The following is a 15,375-nucleotide window of genomic DNA, read 5'->3' as shown; positions in this document are numbered from 1 at the left end:
TATTTAAATACTTGCGGTGCATACTAGCACATTATGCCTTACCTTTTTTATTTTATATGCTGTGGTTTACTACCATTTTAAAGGGTGCTAACCCCTGCCCTAATCTTCTTCCACAATTCTAAACTTGGCAGATATAATTTTTGGGAGATGGTTGAAGGGTGGGTGAATCTGCCGCTGAGGGACTGCTTAGTTATGTCACTGTAGTAACCCCTTTTCCTTTTTTACTGGGAACATACTTGACGCAGTGTAGGGAATTTGTAACTTGAAATGGAATAAGATTTTGGAAGACAGCTAGATCTGCAACATTTAATTCTGAAGCAATTCAATTACAGAATTATACAAAAAAAAAAATCAATACAATTATGAGCAGTAATACAATGCATGAATGAAAATATGCCATTAACTTAATTGCATGTCCATAAAAAAAGACCCAAAGTGAATTTTGATCGCTAAAATGTAATGTGATGTATTCCTTAACCATTGCCATGGGACTTATTTCCTTCCTGAAATGATGGTTTTAAAGAGAGATTTGGCCCATTTTAAAATTCATTAGTTTATAATCCCCATTTCCCTTTCAGGGGCCATTGGTGAACATAGAGTAAAATTAAATTGCCTTTATAAAATGTATGTTAGAAGAGTATGAGGAATGAATGTGAGGCAATTATGACCCTACAATGGTACCATCCCATATAAAACATTTACGGAATGAGAACTAAAATGGGGTGGGACTTTACATGTACCTTGCAGGGTCTAATAAGTACACATACCAAATAGGCTTAAAAATAAAGAAAACTTTAATTTCCATATACAAATGGCTAGCTTTAAAGGTTACTGTAAGTCTATCCAGGACGTGCTGGTCCTGGGTGAAGAATTGAGAAAACTGGCATATGCCTTTCGAACATAGATTAAAATTAAATTGCCTTTATAAAATGTAAATATCTGTAAGGAAGTATTCAACTTCAGCTGTTCTACAAGCTTTTTTTAATTGTTTGTTCAATGCCTAACTCCATATTTTTTTTAGTTAGGATATAATGAGGAAGAGTTTGGCAGGTTTTATTTCTGTCTGTGACCCCACTATGGAGATTTTCTCTCATTTCCTGTCCCTTTGGCACAAGGATAGGAAATGAGGGGTGCAGCTATCACCAGGACAAGAAGGGACAGAAAGAAATAAAAGATAGTCAGTAGTATAAACTCTTCATCACTCTCATATCCTATCCAAGCCATGTTGGTTTGAGTGGAGCTGGGCTGTAATGATGGCTATATGGGAATTCAGTTCCCAGTGGGAAAAATTATGTGGTACAGACTACTAAGGCATACCTGCTGGGGCAACAGCATAGGATATAATTAAAGTGAAACTCAACTATATCTGAGCACCACAAACTGAAAACGCTACTTAATTCATTTTTAAAATTCAAGGAAAATCACTTTGAAAAACGCCCCCATAGCATTTCTAGCCACAGCCATTTTGAGTAAGGGCAGATGACTCATGGAGCATTTTCTTTCAGGAATCCATCTGCCCTTAGCTCAGATCTGCAGGCAGGAGGAAGTGCTTAGCTGATACAGCCCCTCCTCCCCTACTCCAGATAAAAAAGTGTTTACAAATAAATATCTGAAAAGTGTGGCGTGCGTTTGTATTCCGCTCCCTTTACTGTGATATCCCTAACTAAAATCTAATGGAACCAGTTGCCTTCAGAAGACACCTAATTAGTAAATAGAGTCCACCTGTGTGTAATGTAATCTCAGTATAAATACAGCTGTTTTGTGAAGCCCCCAGAGGTTTGTTAGAGAACCTTGGTGAACAAACAGCATCATGAAGACCAAGGAACACACCAGACAGGTCAGAGATAAAGTTGTAGAGAAGTATAAAGCAGGATTGGGTTATAAAAAAATATCCCAAGCTTTGAACATCTCATGGAGCACTGTTCAATCCATCATCTGAAAATGGAAAGAGTATGGCACAACTGCAAACCTACTAGGACATGGCCGTCCAACTAAACTGACAGGCCGGGCAAGGAGAACAATAATCAGAGACCCATGGTAACTCTGGAGGAGCTGCAGTGATCCACAGCCCAGGTGGAAGAATCTGTCCACAGGACAACTATTAGTCATGCACTCCACAAATCTGACCTTTATGGAAGAGTGGCAAGAAGAAAGCCATTGTTGAAAGACAGCCATTAGAAGTCCTGTTTGCAAGATGCCATGTGGGGGACATAGCAAACATGTGGAAGAAGATGCTCTGGTCAGATGAGACCAAAATTGGACATTTTGGTCTTAAAGCCAAATGCTATGTGTGGCAAAAAGCTAACACTGCACATCACCCTGAACACACCATCCCCACCGTGAAACATGGTGGTGGCAGCATCATGTTATGGGGATGCTTTTCTTCAGCAGGGAAGCCGGTCAGAGTTGATGGGAAGATGGATGGAGCCAAATTCACTATCCAGCAGGACAATGGACGCTAAACATACAGCCAGAGCTACAATGGAATGGTTTAGATCAAAGCATATTCATGTGTTAGAATAGCCCAGTTAAAGTCCAGACCTAAATCCAATTGACAATCTGTGGCAAGACTTGAAAATTGCTGTTCACGGACGCTCTCCATCCAATCTGACAGAGCTTGAGCTATTTTGCAAAATTCACTCTCTAGATGTGCAAAACTGGTAGAGACATACCCAAAAAGGCTTGCAGATGTAATTGCAGCGAAAGGTGGTTCTACAAAGTATTGACTCATGGGGGATGAATACAAATGCACACTACACTATTCAGATATTTTTTTGTAAAAAACTTCAGAGAAAATTGAGTACTATCCATGATACTTTTTTTACTTGCACTGTTCTTCCACGAAGCCAGTTCGAAACTGGGGAGTTCCCACATGTTCTAGTATGCTTCTACAAAAAGGATAGACTTCGGTAAAGTTTATTTCGGTTTTTATCCCCATTTATGTTCATAGCAAATTGCCAAATTGTGTGTCTTTCTGTATTTTTTGTATCTTTTTTAGTAACTCCTTTTTCTTTGTATATCTTTTATGCACTGCCCACTTTCGGGATAAATGAATAAGCGACTTCTGTGTACTAAGCTAGGACTCATATCTCTGGAGAGGTTGTTGTATTTTAGTGCCTAAGTACTCGGTCTAAGTTATGTGCCAATCGGTATGCAATTGCACTGCGTGTTGGCAGATTGCATGCAGATTGTAAGCTAACAGATCTTCCAGACAGAGATCTGTGTGTGTGGTGGCTCAGCAGACCAGTCTGCGGACAAACTCTTGGGTGGTGGCAGGCTATCGTTTATTGTGTGTCTGGTGTGTGGGTGTGGGGACAGTGGGAAGAGTGATTGACAGCGGGGTTCAAGCTTGCAGGATAGCTGGAGGAACCCTAGAAGTGTAATTGCTAGTTTGCTCCCCAACCCTTAGAGTGCACCAGATTGTACTGTATGTAAGATTCTTATCTGCCTGTGTGTGGTCAGCTAGCTGGATTGGAGTGGAGTCTCCCTCTAGTGGTGGCCAAAGGTAGTGCAGGCTGTGAAAGAACCACAGCCAGTCTTACATGCTCAGTATAAGTTCCCCCTTATTCCCTTAGTTCCTCATATACCCCGGTCGCAGTTAGCTAGTCGCCGTGGGCGTGTGTAATCGTGACAGATTAGTCACAATTGCACTAATACGGCTACAATCACATCAAGTCTTTCCACTTCAAAATTAAGTAAGTATTTGGGGCATTTGGCATAGTTTCTTAATTAATGTGATGTTTATCTGGGGGTATATTGTTTGTGGGGCGGGGCTTTGTCTTTAAGTTCACACTAGATGTGATTCCTGTACAATAAGACTCAGGTCTGGTTCAAATAAAGTCCACAGAACACCTGTAGATTGCAACGAGCAGGGCTGGACTGGGATAAAAATTTGGCCCTGGACTTCATCCAGACCAGACCACTTTAATTGTGCAAACAAGCACAAAAACAGTATATAAACTATACGCAATTGTGCAAAAAAACATAAAAAAAAAAGTAGCAGAACATAAGGAGTCCTCACTAACCTCTTTTATTATTTCACTTATTCTCCTCTGTATTTTTCTCGTCTTTCTCACATCACTGCGTGAAGTTGAGGGCGAACCAAGAAAACCATTACTTTGACAGGCTTTCACTGAAACCGGCCCACTGAGCCATCGGCCCACCGGGAAACTCCCTGTAGTTCCAATGGCCAGTACATGCCTGACAACGAGTATAAACAAAGTTCAAAAACTCAGGATTAGTTAGATATATGAGTGCTGCCATTGCTGACCTCTATTTCTGAAATATGTTTCTGAAATATTCTTCTAATATCTTAAATACTTTCTGAGGGATTGACCTGGAGGAAGAGGGTAGGAAAGGACTCCTGAATCTTTTCTGACTTGCAGGACAGTAACTCAGAGAGTATTAAAGTCAGGACTAGCCAGACAACTTTTATTCTAAGAATGAAGTCACCAATGGCAGCCACCATTTTCTTTCAGCGCAGATTTTATTTCAAGCGTATCACAGCCATGGTTTAGCTTGAGATGGCATGGGAAAGGGTTTTTGTTGCTGTCTGCAGCCCAGAGTACCTGAGTACCTCTCTGCAGCCCATCAGAGTACCCAAGTACCTGTCTTCAGCCCATCTCAGTACCTACAGTATCTGCAGCCCATCAGAGTGCCTGAGTACCTGTCCCCAAGCCCAACTGAGTATCTATCTGCAGCTCATCAGAGTACATTAACACCTATCTGCAGCCCTTTAGAGTACAAAGTACCTATCTGCATCCCATGAGAGTAAGACCCCTTTCACACTGGGGCGGTTTGCAGGCGGTATTGCGCTAAAAATACCGCCTGCAAACCGCCCCTAAACAGCCTCCGCTGTTTGTTCAGTGTGAAAGCCCGAGGGCTTTCACACTGAAGCGGTGCGCTGGCAGGACGGTGAAAAAAGTCCTGCAAACCGCTTCTTTGGAGCGGTGAAGGAGCGGTGTATTCACCGCTCCTAAACCGCTCCTGCCCATTGAAATCAATGGGACAGCGCGGCTATACCGCGGCAATACTGTGGCTATAGCCGCGCTGTACGAGTGATTTTAACCGTTTTTCGCCCGCCAGCGGGGGTTAAAACCGCACCGCTAGTGGCCGAATACTGCTGCAAGAACGACGGTACAGCAGCGCTAAAAATAGTGCTGTTGTACCGCCGACGCCCCCACCGCCCCAGTGTGAAAGGGGCCTAACCGAGTATTTGTCGATTACAGCTAAAAACATTAATTGAGAAATGTGTCAAATGGTATTGTTACCGGTATGCTGAAGCTATAAAAAGAGGTATTATGAACAGTGGACTTGCTACTGACTTCTGTCATCTATGGGCCCCACAAAATATCAAACCATCAGCCTAATTCAAATTATCATCCATAACGATACAGTAGCTGCAAAAGCTGGGGCTGATAATGCAACAACCTATCAATCCTATAAAAAAAAATGGTTCCCAATCCAGCCAGTGGTACATCCTTGACACCCAGTAGTCCATGGATATGATCACTTGTAGGCATTTTAGTTACCCCAGAAGGCGTACTCACGTTCACTGATGGTTGTCGCATAGCCCCACATCTGTGACATCATCTGAGGGACCCTCAGATGGTGAACGTGAGCATGCCTTCTGGGGATTCCTTTGAATGAGCTGAGCTGGAAAGCCGAGCTGCAGTGGGTAGGAAACAGCGCTGTGGCATGATTACTTATGTCAAATGCTGTTTATATTCGTAACATTGTAAGTGTATGTCCTACAAGGGGGGAACATTTTTAATAAATTCAGTTAAAATGGGATTACGCTATGGACTCTTTTCTCTCTCTACGTGAATGAGTTTTCTAGCGGTGGTCCCCATTTTCCCAGTAACAACACGATCAGCAAGGATTGATTGTAAGATCAAGTGTTTGGAGCCTATTACCTAGCGGTGTCTGGTAAGAGTCTGATCCATAGAGGATTTTTTAGCCCCAATTACACACAGGTGATGGTGATGATGAAAATGTCCCACTGAGTATTCAAACAAACAGTTCCCTGGACTAAAATACACCATTGCGATATAGTCAGAACAAAAAATCCTTTTATGGACTATAGTATTTTCTTGTTAAAACTGTTTTTAAACACACTAATGACAATGAGATATCGCCTGTTTATTGGCGCTGCCTTGACGAATGTATCCATTTGTGTCTGTGTATAAAATACAAAAATGAAGAGTTTAAAAAACTTAAATATATTATATATATGTATAAAAATAGTGTTGGTGAGTGGGAAAATATTATTTTGAGACTGCCCAGGTGATAAAGGTAGCAGTGGAAGTAACAATTCAGATAGCAAGCAATTGTGCTGCAAGTCTGAAAATGACTTGCTAAGCTATTGCTAGACTTGCTAGGCTTCACAAATTTGTTGCACAATGGCAGCAAGTCCGGATTGCATAACTCCAGATCAAGGTTCTTTGCAAACATTCTGCAAGTCTGCTGCAATTTCTGGTTCAGTTATGATGTGCAATAGTCATCCCACCACAGGGGTTACTGTGGCTGAATTTTCATGCTGTAGACTTGCAGAGCTCTTGCTGTAGACTCACCAATGCAACTTTGCTCTTTCTAGATACTTGCCACGCAAATTTGCTTCAAATTGGAAAAGTGTCAGCCAGAACTTGTGCTTCAAGTGCTCTGAAAGTATACAACTTGCCAGTGAAAATTTCCAGCAAGTTAACAAACTTACAGTTCAACACTACCACAAATTTGTGGCAAGTTATCCTTGCTATCTGGGAAGCTTGGCATAATAGGAGGTTTAGGGAACAATGTTTTGCAAAAACCCAAAAACCTGGCATAATGGAAGGTTGATACGGGAGACAACGGGGTGGGCGTTGCTACACTGAGCTTCAAGGTTTCACTCTGGGAAGAGAGGGGGTAGCTTATGGTGATTGTATTTTATACTTAATTATTACTACTTCTCACCCGTTTTCTCTGGTCCCTGGAGGAATACTTACAGGAAAAGGCCAAGGAGACCAACAATGCTCCCCCGACCACTCCATTTCTTATCTGACAAGGCATTAACACATAAGAAGTGCTGAAAGTAAGATAAATGTTTGAAAATGTAAAAACCTCCTTCAGTTTTCTTCCAGGTCAGTATGGATCAGCCGAACACCCCCCGGTTTGGTTCGCTCCAGAACATGCGAACAGACCAAAAAATTTGTGCGAACATGCGAACACCATTAAAGTTTATGGGACATGAAAAATCAAAAGTGTTAATTTTAAAGGCTTATATGCAAGATATGGACATAAAAAAATGTATGGGAACTCGGGTATTGCCCCAGGGGACATGTATCAATGCAAAAAAAAGTTTTTAAAACGGCCGTTTTTTCAGGGGCAGTGATTTTAATAATGCTTAAAGTGAAACAATAGGGGGGGAGTGTCCAAGATGGCGTCGTGAGCAGCCACTTTCTCTCGAGCTCCGCCGCATCGCTGCTACTATTTCAGCTCCTGAGGGTGTATTTCCTCCTGCTGTGACCGCTTGTCCCCTGATCCTCCGGTGCACTGACTGGGAAGGGGAAGAAGCTTTGCTTTCCTCCGATATCATGGCCTACCAGATGGACCCTATGGAGTCAGCTGACTCCCCACCACCAGACCTCACAAATGTGATGGCGGCTATTGCTACCTGCCAGGCCACGCTGACTGTGAAAATGGAGGCAGTTCTGATGTACGTGGGCCTTCTGCGACAAGACGTGGATAAGCTCCGCTCCAGAGTCACTGAAATGGAACAAAGAGTGGGGCAGACAGAGGATACTGTGGCGGAGCACCACGACGCCATCCACACTCTGCAGACGAAGGTAAAGGCCCTTGAATACAGGGCAGAGGATGCGGAGTACAGGTACAGGAGGAATAACCTCCGTATCGTGGGCTTGGCTGAGGGTGAGGAAGGCCAGAATGCAGTAGAAAAGGCACATTGTGTCCTGCCTAAGCCCGGACCCCTTGGGGCCCCCCCAGAACCTTCATCCTTCGGATGCTTAAATTTAGGGGGACGAAGTGCTCCATGCCTCCAGAAGCTTAGAAAGTAATTCGACCAGGTTAAGGCTGCCATGCGGGCCCGCAACATCTGTTACAGTTTTCTGTTTCTAGCCCGACTGAGGGTCCAAGACAGAGAAGCTACCCGCTTCTTCACCTCATCAAGGGAAGCCTCTGCCTGGCTGGAGTCCTTGCCACCTCATTGCTGATGTTATGGGTCTGTGAGTGTATCATTTGAGCCGTCACCTATGGCTCCTCGTTTGGGAGAAGTCTCAGTCTAAGTTACACTCCCTGCCATGCTGTGTAGCAGGCCTGTGGGGATGAACTGAATGCCTGTTTTGCACCTGTTGAGCCTTTGTTACTTGTTTCAGTGCACATTCATGCCTCTGCTTACAGCACCACTGCAGCTACCTGACGCATACCTTGGGATCAGGGCAAAGTGAGTTTTTTATAATAAGCAAGATGCACTGTTTGATTTCTGGCTGTGTCGGGCTCTGGGGCCCGAGGGTGAGGTCATAGTAGACCCTTCTATAGTGTTATGGCGCCTGTCGCGACTCTTCCATTGAGGGACTTTGTAACTCAAGTTGGTGCCCCGACACAGTCAGGTGATCTTCAATACTGTGTCTCATCTACCAGTTTGCACTGTTTTACTTTTAATGTATCTCCTATTTTTCTCCTTTTTTAAATTTTTTGCATATGGTTGACTTACCTCCGGAGAATTAATCCTTTCTGCTCCTGCCACTGAATGATCTGCTCCTCTCCACCATGGCGGGTGCTTCAGTTACAGGGAAGGACTATGCTGACTCTACACCTTACAGAGACTGTCCTGTGGGGGGTGGCTCGCCTATGGTACAGGACTCCTCTTTACAGCGGGTGAGCTGATAAGGTTTTTGGGTGACCCTTCCCAGTTCTGAGGGGTGTTAGTGGGGTGGTGGAGGAGGGAAAATGTTGCCCTATATGGTCCAATTTGTTATTTGGTTTTATGTTTGTTCTGTATTGCATGATATTACCATTATTTACTGCTGTGCTTGGGTGTTTATTATTGCCGCATAATCTTTACTGCTTCCTCTGGGTCTGGTGGCCTTTGTTGGGGGTAGTGCATACCTTCGCTACTCAATCTTATCTAATGCATGGCATCTATGTCCTCATTTAACATATTATCTTGGAGCACTAGGAGGCTGAATTCTACAATAAAGAGATCCCTCGTGCTCCAATTTCTCAAGACATACAATCCACACCTTTGTGTGTTTCAGGAGACCCACTTGGTGGAAAGTAGAACTATGGCACTTAAAAAACCTTGGGTTGGACACCACTACCACTCCACCTACTCGACGTTTGCGAGGGGGGGAGTGTACTGGTGCGCAAGTCACTTCCGTTTAAGCTCCTAGACCTGGCCCTAGACCCAGAGGGTAGATATGTTATCGTTCATGCACAAGTACACTGTTTAAAGTGGATTATTGTGGGTTTATACTTGCCGCCTCCTGCCTCTCTTGTGCTGTTGAATAGGATCACGGCAAAGGTGGTGGAGTACGCCAACTGCAATATTGTCCTTTTGGGAGATTTTAATTTAGTACCTGACTCGTATATGGGCAGGCTGACAGCGACAAAATCTTCACATCAGGGTCTGTCAAAATGGGCAGCCACCTATGGCCTGCAAGATGTGTGGAGGTGGAGGAATCAGTAATCTCGGGCCTATACCTGCCACTCAGATTCCCACAAGACCTTTTCCCGTATAGATTTGGCCTTCGCTAGTGGGTCTGTCCTGCCCTAAGTCAGGGACATTCGCATATTTCGGACCATGCTCCTGTGCCTGGATACTCTTGTCAGCCCCACAGACCAACTTTGGCGGTTGTCTAGCTTCTGGATCTCAGTTTGCGACGGCAGATAGAAAATTTAGGGAAGCTATGTCTGGATATTCCGGGATCAGCAGAGGAGGGCACAGTTTGGGAAGCATTCAAGGCATTCGAGGGGACAGCACCAGACCATCATAGCTAAAACCCGTAAAGAAAGAAAAGCTGACTTGATCAGGGCCAGGGCTGTAGCGGAGGCTAAGGAGGTTGTCTACGTAAGGACTCAGGATCCACAGCAGTACACATGGTTGCAATCCCTGACTAGAGAGGTGCTCCAGATTTGTACTTCCCTCACACAAAAAAAGCTGTTATACCAGTCCCAATGCATTTTTGAACAGGGAGAGAAAACAGGGAGGCTACTAGCTTGGCTTTCGAAGGAACAAGCGGGGAATATTAGTATACCTCACATTAAGGATCAGACTGGGGATCTTCTCTGTGCCCCAGATGAGATTAACCAGTGTTTTGCCTCATTCTATCATACACTTTACAGCTTCCGGGTGATGTATAGCCATCCTACCTAGAACCTATAGCTATCCCATTTCTTACAATGACATACCACAATAGGCTGGATGCCCCCTTTATGGTTGAGGAGATCTTAAAGGCGCTTAAGTCACTGCAGACGGGTAAGACTCCGGGAGCTGACGGAATTCCAGTTGAGTTCTTCAAGACTTATGCTGAGGACCTTGCCCCCAAACTACACACAGTATAAACCAAGTCTACTGAGACAGGGAAGCTCCCAAGCTCCATGGGGGAGGCGGTCATTGTGGTGATCCTTAAACCAGGGAAGGACCCCTCATTATGCTCCTCGTACTGCCCCATCTCTCTCCTAAATGTGGATGCAAAGCTACTAGCAAAAATCCTTGCTAATAGACTAGGCATGATAATAACTGCGCTGGTCCACCCGGACCAGAGGGGGTTTATGCCGGGAGGTGGGATGGACATAAATATTAGAAGGCTTTACACTCACATTGCAGTGGCGCAACGGGAAAACGCAGGGGTGGTGGCCTCTCTAGACACGGAGAAGGCCTTTGACTCTGTCGAGTGGGGTTTTCTTTGGGCGGTCCTATAAAGTTTGGATTTGGTCCTCGTTTTTTAACTTGGATCCAAATGCTGTATGCGAACCAAGGGGCAAGAGTTAGGACAAACAGAAGTCTGTCTGGATCCTTTCATCTGGGGTGTGGGACACGACAAGGATGCCCGGTGTCTGCGGCTCTGGTTGCCCTGGCCTTGGAATCACGGGCCATCCTTCTGAGAGCAGATGGGGGAGTGAGGGGCATAATGGTAGGACCACTTGAAGAAAAGCAGATGACACCCTGCTGTACTTGTCCGATGCCTCATCGTCGCTTCGATCGGCTCTGGCTTTATTTGATCAGTTCGGTCACTACTCGGGAATCTGCATAAATTGGGAAATATCAGTACTTTTCCCCCTACACACCATGGTTCCACGCACCCCCCTTAAATGGGTTGACGAATTCACATATTTGGGAGTTAAGGTGACTAACGAGATTACTGATTATTTGGAGAAAAATTTTAATCTTTTGTTAACTCAACTGAGTAATAGATGTAGCACTTGGCGCAACCTCCCGTTGACACTGGTGGGAAGAGTGAATCTATTGAAGATGATCTACCTACCAAAATTCTTATACTTTTTTAGGAATACTCTGTCCCACATTCCCAAGGCTTTCTTTAGGCATTTGGAGGGAGTCATAACTTCTTTTGTATGGGCTTGACGACCTCCCAGAGTAGCGAAACGTATACTCTACCTCCAATTGTCGGGGCGGTTTGGCTTTGCCAAACTTTCAACTGTACTACTGGGCAGCTGTTTTGGTCACAGAGAGGTGGTGGTTCTCCCAGTCTAGAAAACAAAGTCTACAAAACCCAGCAGTGACGTTGAAGGCAGCCATCTTGGGTTCCTATGCAGCCTTGAGCTCACCCCTCCCTGACATCATCTATGCGCACCACGATAAGGGTTTGGAGGGATGCTGGGGCGATCTACCAAAAACCCCTCCATATATTTCCACATACACCTCTGTAATGTAATCCATTGCTTCCCCACTTGTGTAGTGTCCCAGACCCAGCCATATGGGCCAAAAAGGGTATTACAGCCCTGAAACATGTGATGGTTGAGGGCAAATTTATCTCTCTTCGGGAACTGAGGAACAGGTTCTCAGTACCTGCCTCCTTTAGGTTCCGATACTGGCAGCTAGGACATGCAGTGATGACCCAATTTTCGGGCCTGGTGGTCCTAGAATCAGATCCAATTGAGAATCTCTTGACCTCTAGCGTCATGGGGGCGTCAACCTCCTATTGTGTATATATATATATATATATATATATATATATATATATATATATATATATATATATATATATATATACAATATATATATATATATATATATATATATATATATATATATATATATAGCCTGCCTTTACACGCACATGAACTTTAATGGCATCCCAGTCTTAGTCCGTAGGGTTCAATATTGAGTTGGCCCACCTTTTGCAGCAATAACAGCTTCAATTCAACTCTTCTGAGAAGGCTGTCCACAAGATTTAGAAGTGTGTCTATGGGAATGTTTGACCATTCTTCCAGAAGCGCATTGTGAGGTCAGGCACTGATGTTGGATGAGAAGGCCTGGCTTGCAGTCTCCGCTCGAATTCATCCCAAAGGTGTTCTATCGGATTGAGGTCAGGACTCTGTGCAGGCCAGTCAAATTCCTCCCCCCCAAACTCGCTCATCAGTGTTTTTATGGACCTTGCTTGGTGCACTGTTATAGCTGCATAGCTGCAAAGCTGCCAACTCAATATTGAACCCTACAGACTAAGACTAAGATACAAATACACTGCCATTAACTAGCCTGCCTGCCTAATCTAGGTCAATCTATCTCCATCCACACACTATACACAGCCGCAATGTAAGCAGCCTTATAAAGTGTGGGGCATGGACTTAGTCCCCCTGAGCCATGATTGGCCAAAGGCACCCTGCCTTGGCCAATTATGGCTCTCTCAGGAGAGCGCAATGTGATTGAGGTCAGGTCAGGTGCATGCTTTGGCCAATCAACATACAGCAATGCACTGCGATCTCGCAGTGTCTTCTCCCTGTGCTGTGTGTGCTCTACAACTGAAATTCATAGATGTAGTCATCTTCCACCAAGGTTGTGTGCTTGTATTGTTACATGAATGTGCCCAGAAGGGTGAGTAAGAGTGAGGAAGAGTAAGGGAGGGTTATAACCCCTGTCAGATTTTTTTTCGCCATCTATGTCGCATTGGGGAGATTTCCCTTCACTTCCTATCCTATAGTCAAACAGGAAGTGAGGGGAAATCCCTGTAAATTTAGGGAATTTCTTGGGGACCTCCCAGGTCACCAGAACTAGTGTGCCTATTGCAAAATTTCCCCTCTATTATCTTTCTGGGGACAACCCAAAATTTGGGATTTTCTTTTAACGTCACTTTCAATAATAATGGTAAACAGGATAAATAGAGAGGGTGAATCTCCCTAACGGTGGTGCAAACAGCAATGAAAACTGGAGGGGGTTCTAATCCCTCTAAACTCTATCCAAAACTAAAAAAAGTTTTGCCTTTAGTTATACTTTAAAGTGTAAGCTTCTTCAAAGATAGGAACTATAAATGGTTAATTATTCTTAGTAATACCTTGCAGATTATGCAGATACTATACAAATAAAAATACATATGGCGCTATGAATTGGTGAAAAGTTGTCTTTTCACTGTCTATCCAGCAGATGTCTCTCCTGTACATAAGATTACACACAGGCGTCTTTTTCATTAAATAAAAAAAAAAAATGGACAGTTGAAAAGATGACTTAAACACTGACTGAGTAGTTAGAACTGTCACCTTAAGCTAGCTGATTCTCAAGTGGATCAATAGAAACACATGAATGCACATGAGAAGCTAAATCAGTATCATCCAACCTCCCTTTCCATGGCCTGGCAGTCACAGTAATTATTAGACTACTCAGTCAATGAGCCTTAATCAAAATAAAGCACAATAATCTAGTTTACTGTTTCCCCAAGTGCACACCTCAGAATAATAATGCACACTTGTATAAAATTACTTGTCTCTAATACTTTAATGATTTTTAGATGGTCTTTTAGCCCTGAAAAGGGCTTATTTGCTCTCAGGTATATTATACTTGTGTGTTTAGCTATTGATAAAGGTAAACTACACCCAGATCTGAAATTTCAGTTTTGGGTAAGCATCAATGGAATTATGGCTCCTTGGATTCCTTGTAGACTCCATTGGTAAGATTACCGTGCGGTAGTTTGTTTCTCCGCCCCCCTCAAAAGGTCTAAACAGATGTGGGTCTTGCTTTCAGGCTCAATAATTTGTTTAGTCTTCAGTAAACTGGTCACAATACCATGTGAAAGTGCAATGTGCAATGTACTTGACTGCAATGTACTTGACTGAATGGGCCCGGTACAAATTAAATGTAACATAATGTATAGAAACCTTCACCCTTGTCCCTTCACCCCTTTAAATCAACACACTTACAACCATTAGGTTGGAAAGGGCAAGGCCACAGCTTTATTAAAATCCAACGCATAACATGTTAACACTTTCAACCAGTGCCAGTCACAGTTGTACTGTGAGCACACAATTCCAAAGGAGGGGGGCCTGTCCTTACCATAAGTGCTGGACAGACCGCCTACTTCCGATTTCCATCAAGGGCATAGCCCATTACAGCCACTTTTATGCTGGCAAGGTCAAGAAACTGCAAGACAAGCTGTGACATACCATAGAAAAAAGGGGCGGGAGGGTGGGCAGCTCTTCCAGCCACGTTCCTCGAAAGACCCAGAATTCCCTGGGAACAAAACTTTTCTGAGCTCAGGCCCCATAACCACCAATCCCTGGTGACCACTCAGCCACCTTGTCCTGCACCTGGCCATGCCCCCATCAGTCAAGGCTCTCTTTCTCTGTAGTGTGATGGATATAAACTGAACGTATTGTTTAGGCAGGCCTGCTCATCACAAAGATGGTAGCTCTTAAGGAGATTGCACAATAACTGTTCAACCAAATTGTAACACATGCCGTCACCTATATGGAGAGTCCACCAAGGGGAAGAGGGCACCATCATTTATAGGAAAAAAAATTCTGTGGTCTGGTAGTGGCCATAACAGTTGAATTGCACTAAGTGAGAAAATCTAAGTACTGAAATCTACAATACACACACACACACATATATTATATATATATATATATATATATATATATATACACATACTATATTACAAAAAGTATTGGAACACCTGCCTGGGTTTTTACTTACCTGTGTTATATTTTATGTGTGTTTTTTAAAGGAAAAATGTTAATAAGAGAAAATTTGACTTACCTGTATGATGATTGAAGCGCAGTACTAGAAAGAATCGCTGGCTGGTTCTTGATGGATGAGTATTGTACGCTGGAATCTGAAGGAAAAGAAAAAAAAAAAAATTGGAACACCTGCCTGTACACGCACATGAACTTTAAGGGCATCCCAGTCTTAGTCTGTAGGGTTCACTATTGAGT

This window comes from Aquarana catesbeiana, linkage group LG11 (genome assembly GCF_042186555.1).
Source record: "Aquarana catesbeiana isolate 2022-GZ linkage group LG11, ASM4218655v1, whole genome shotgun sequence".
Lineage (NCBI taxonomy): Eukaryota > Metazoa > Chordata > Amphibia > Anura > Ranidae > Aquarana > Aquarana catesbeiana.
Note: the sequence above shows the minus strand (reverse complement) of the source record.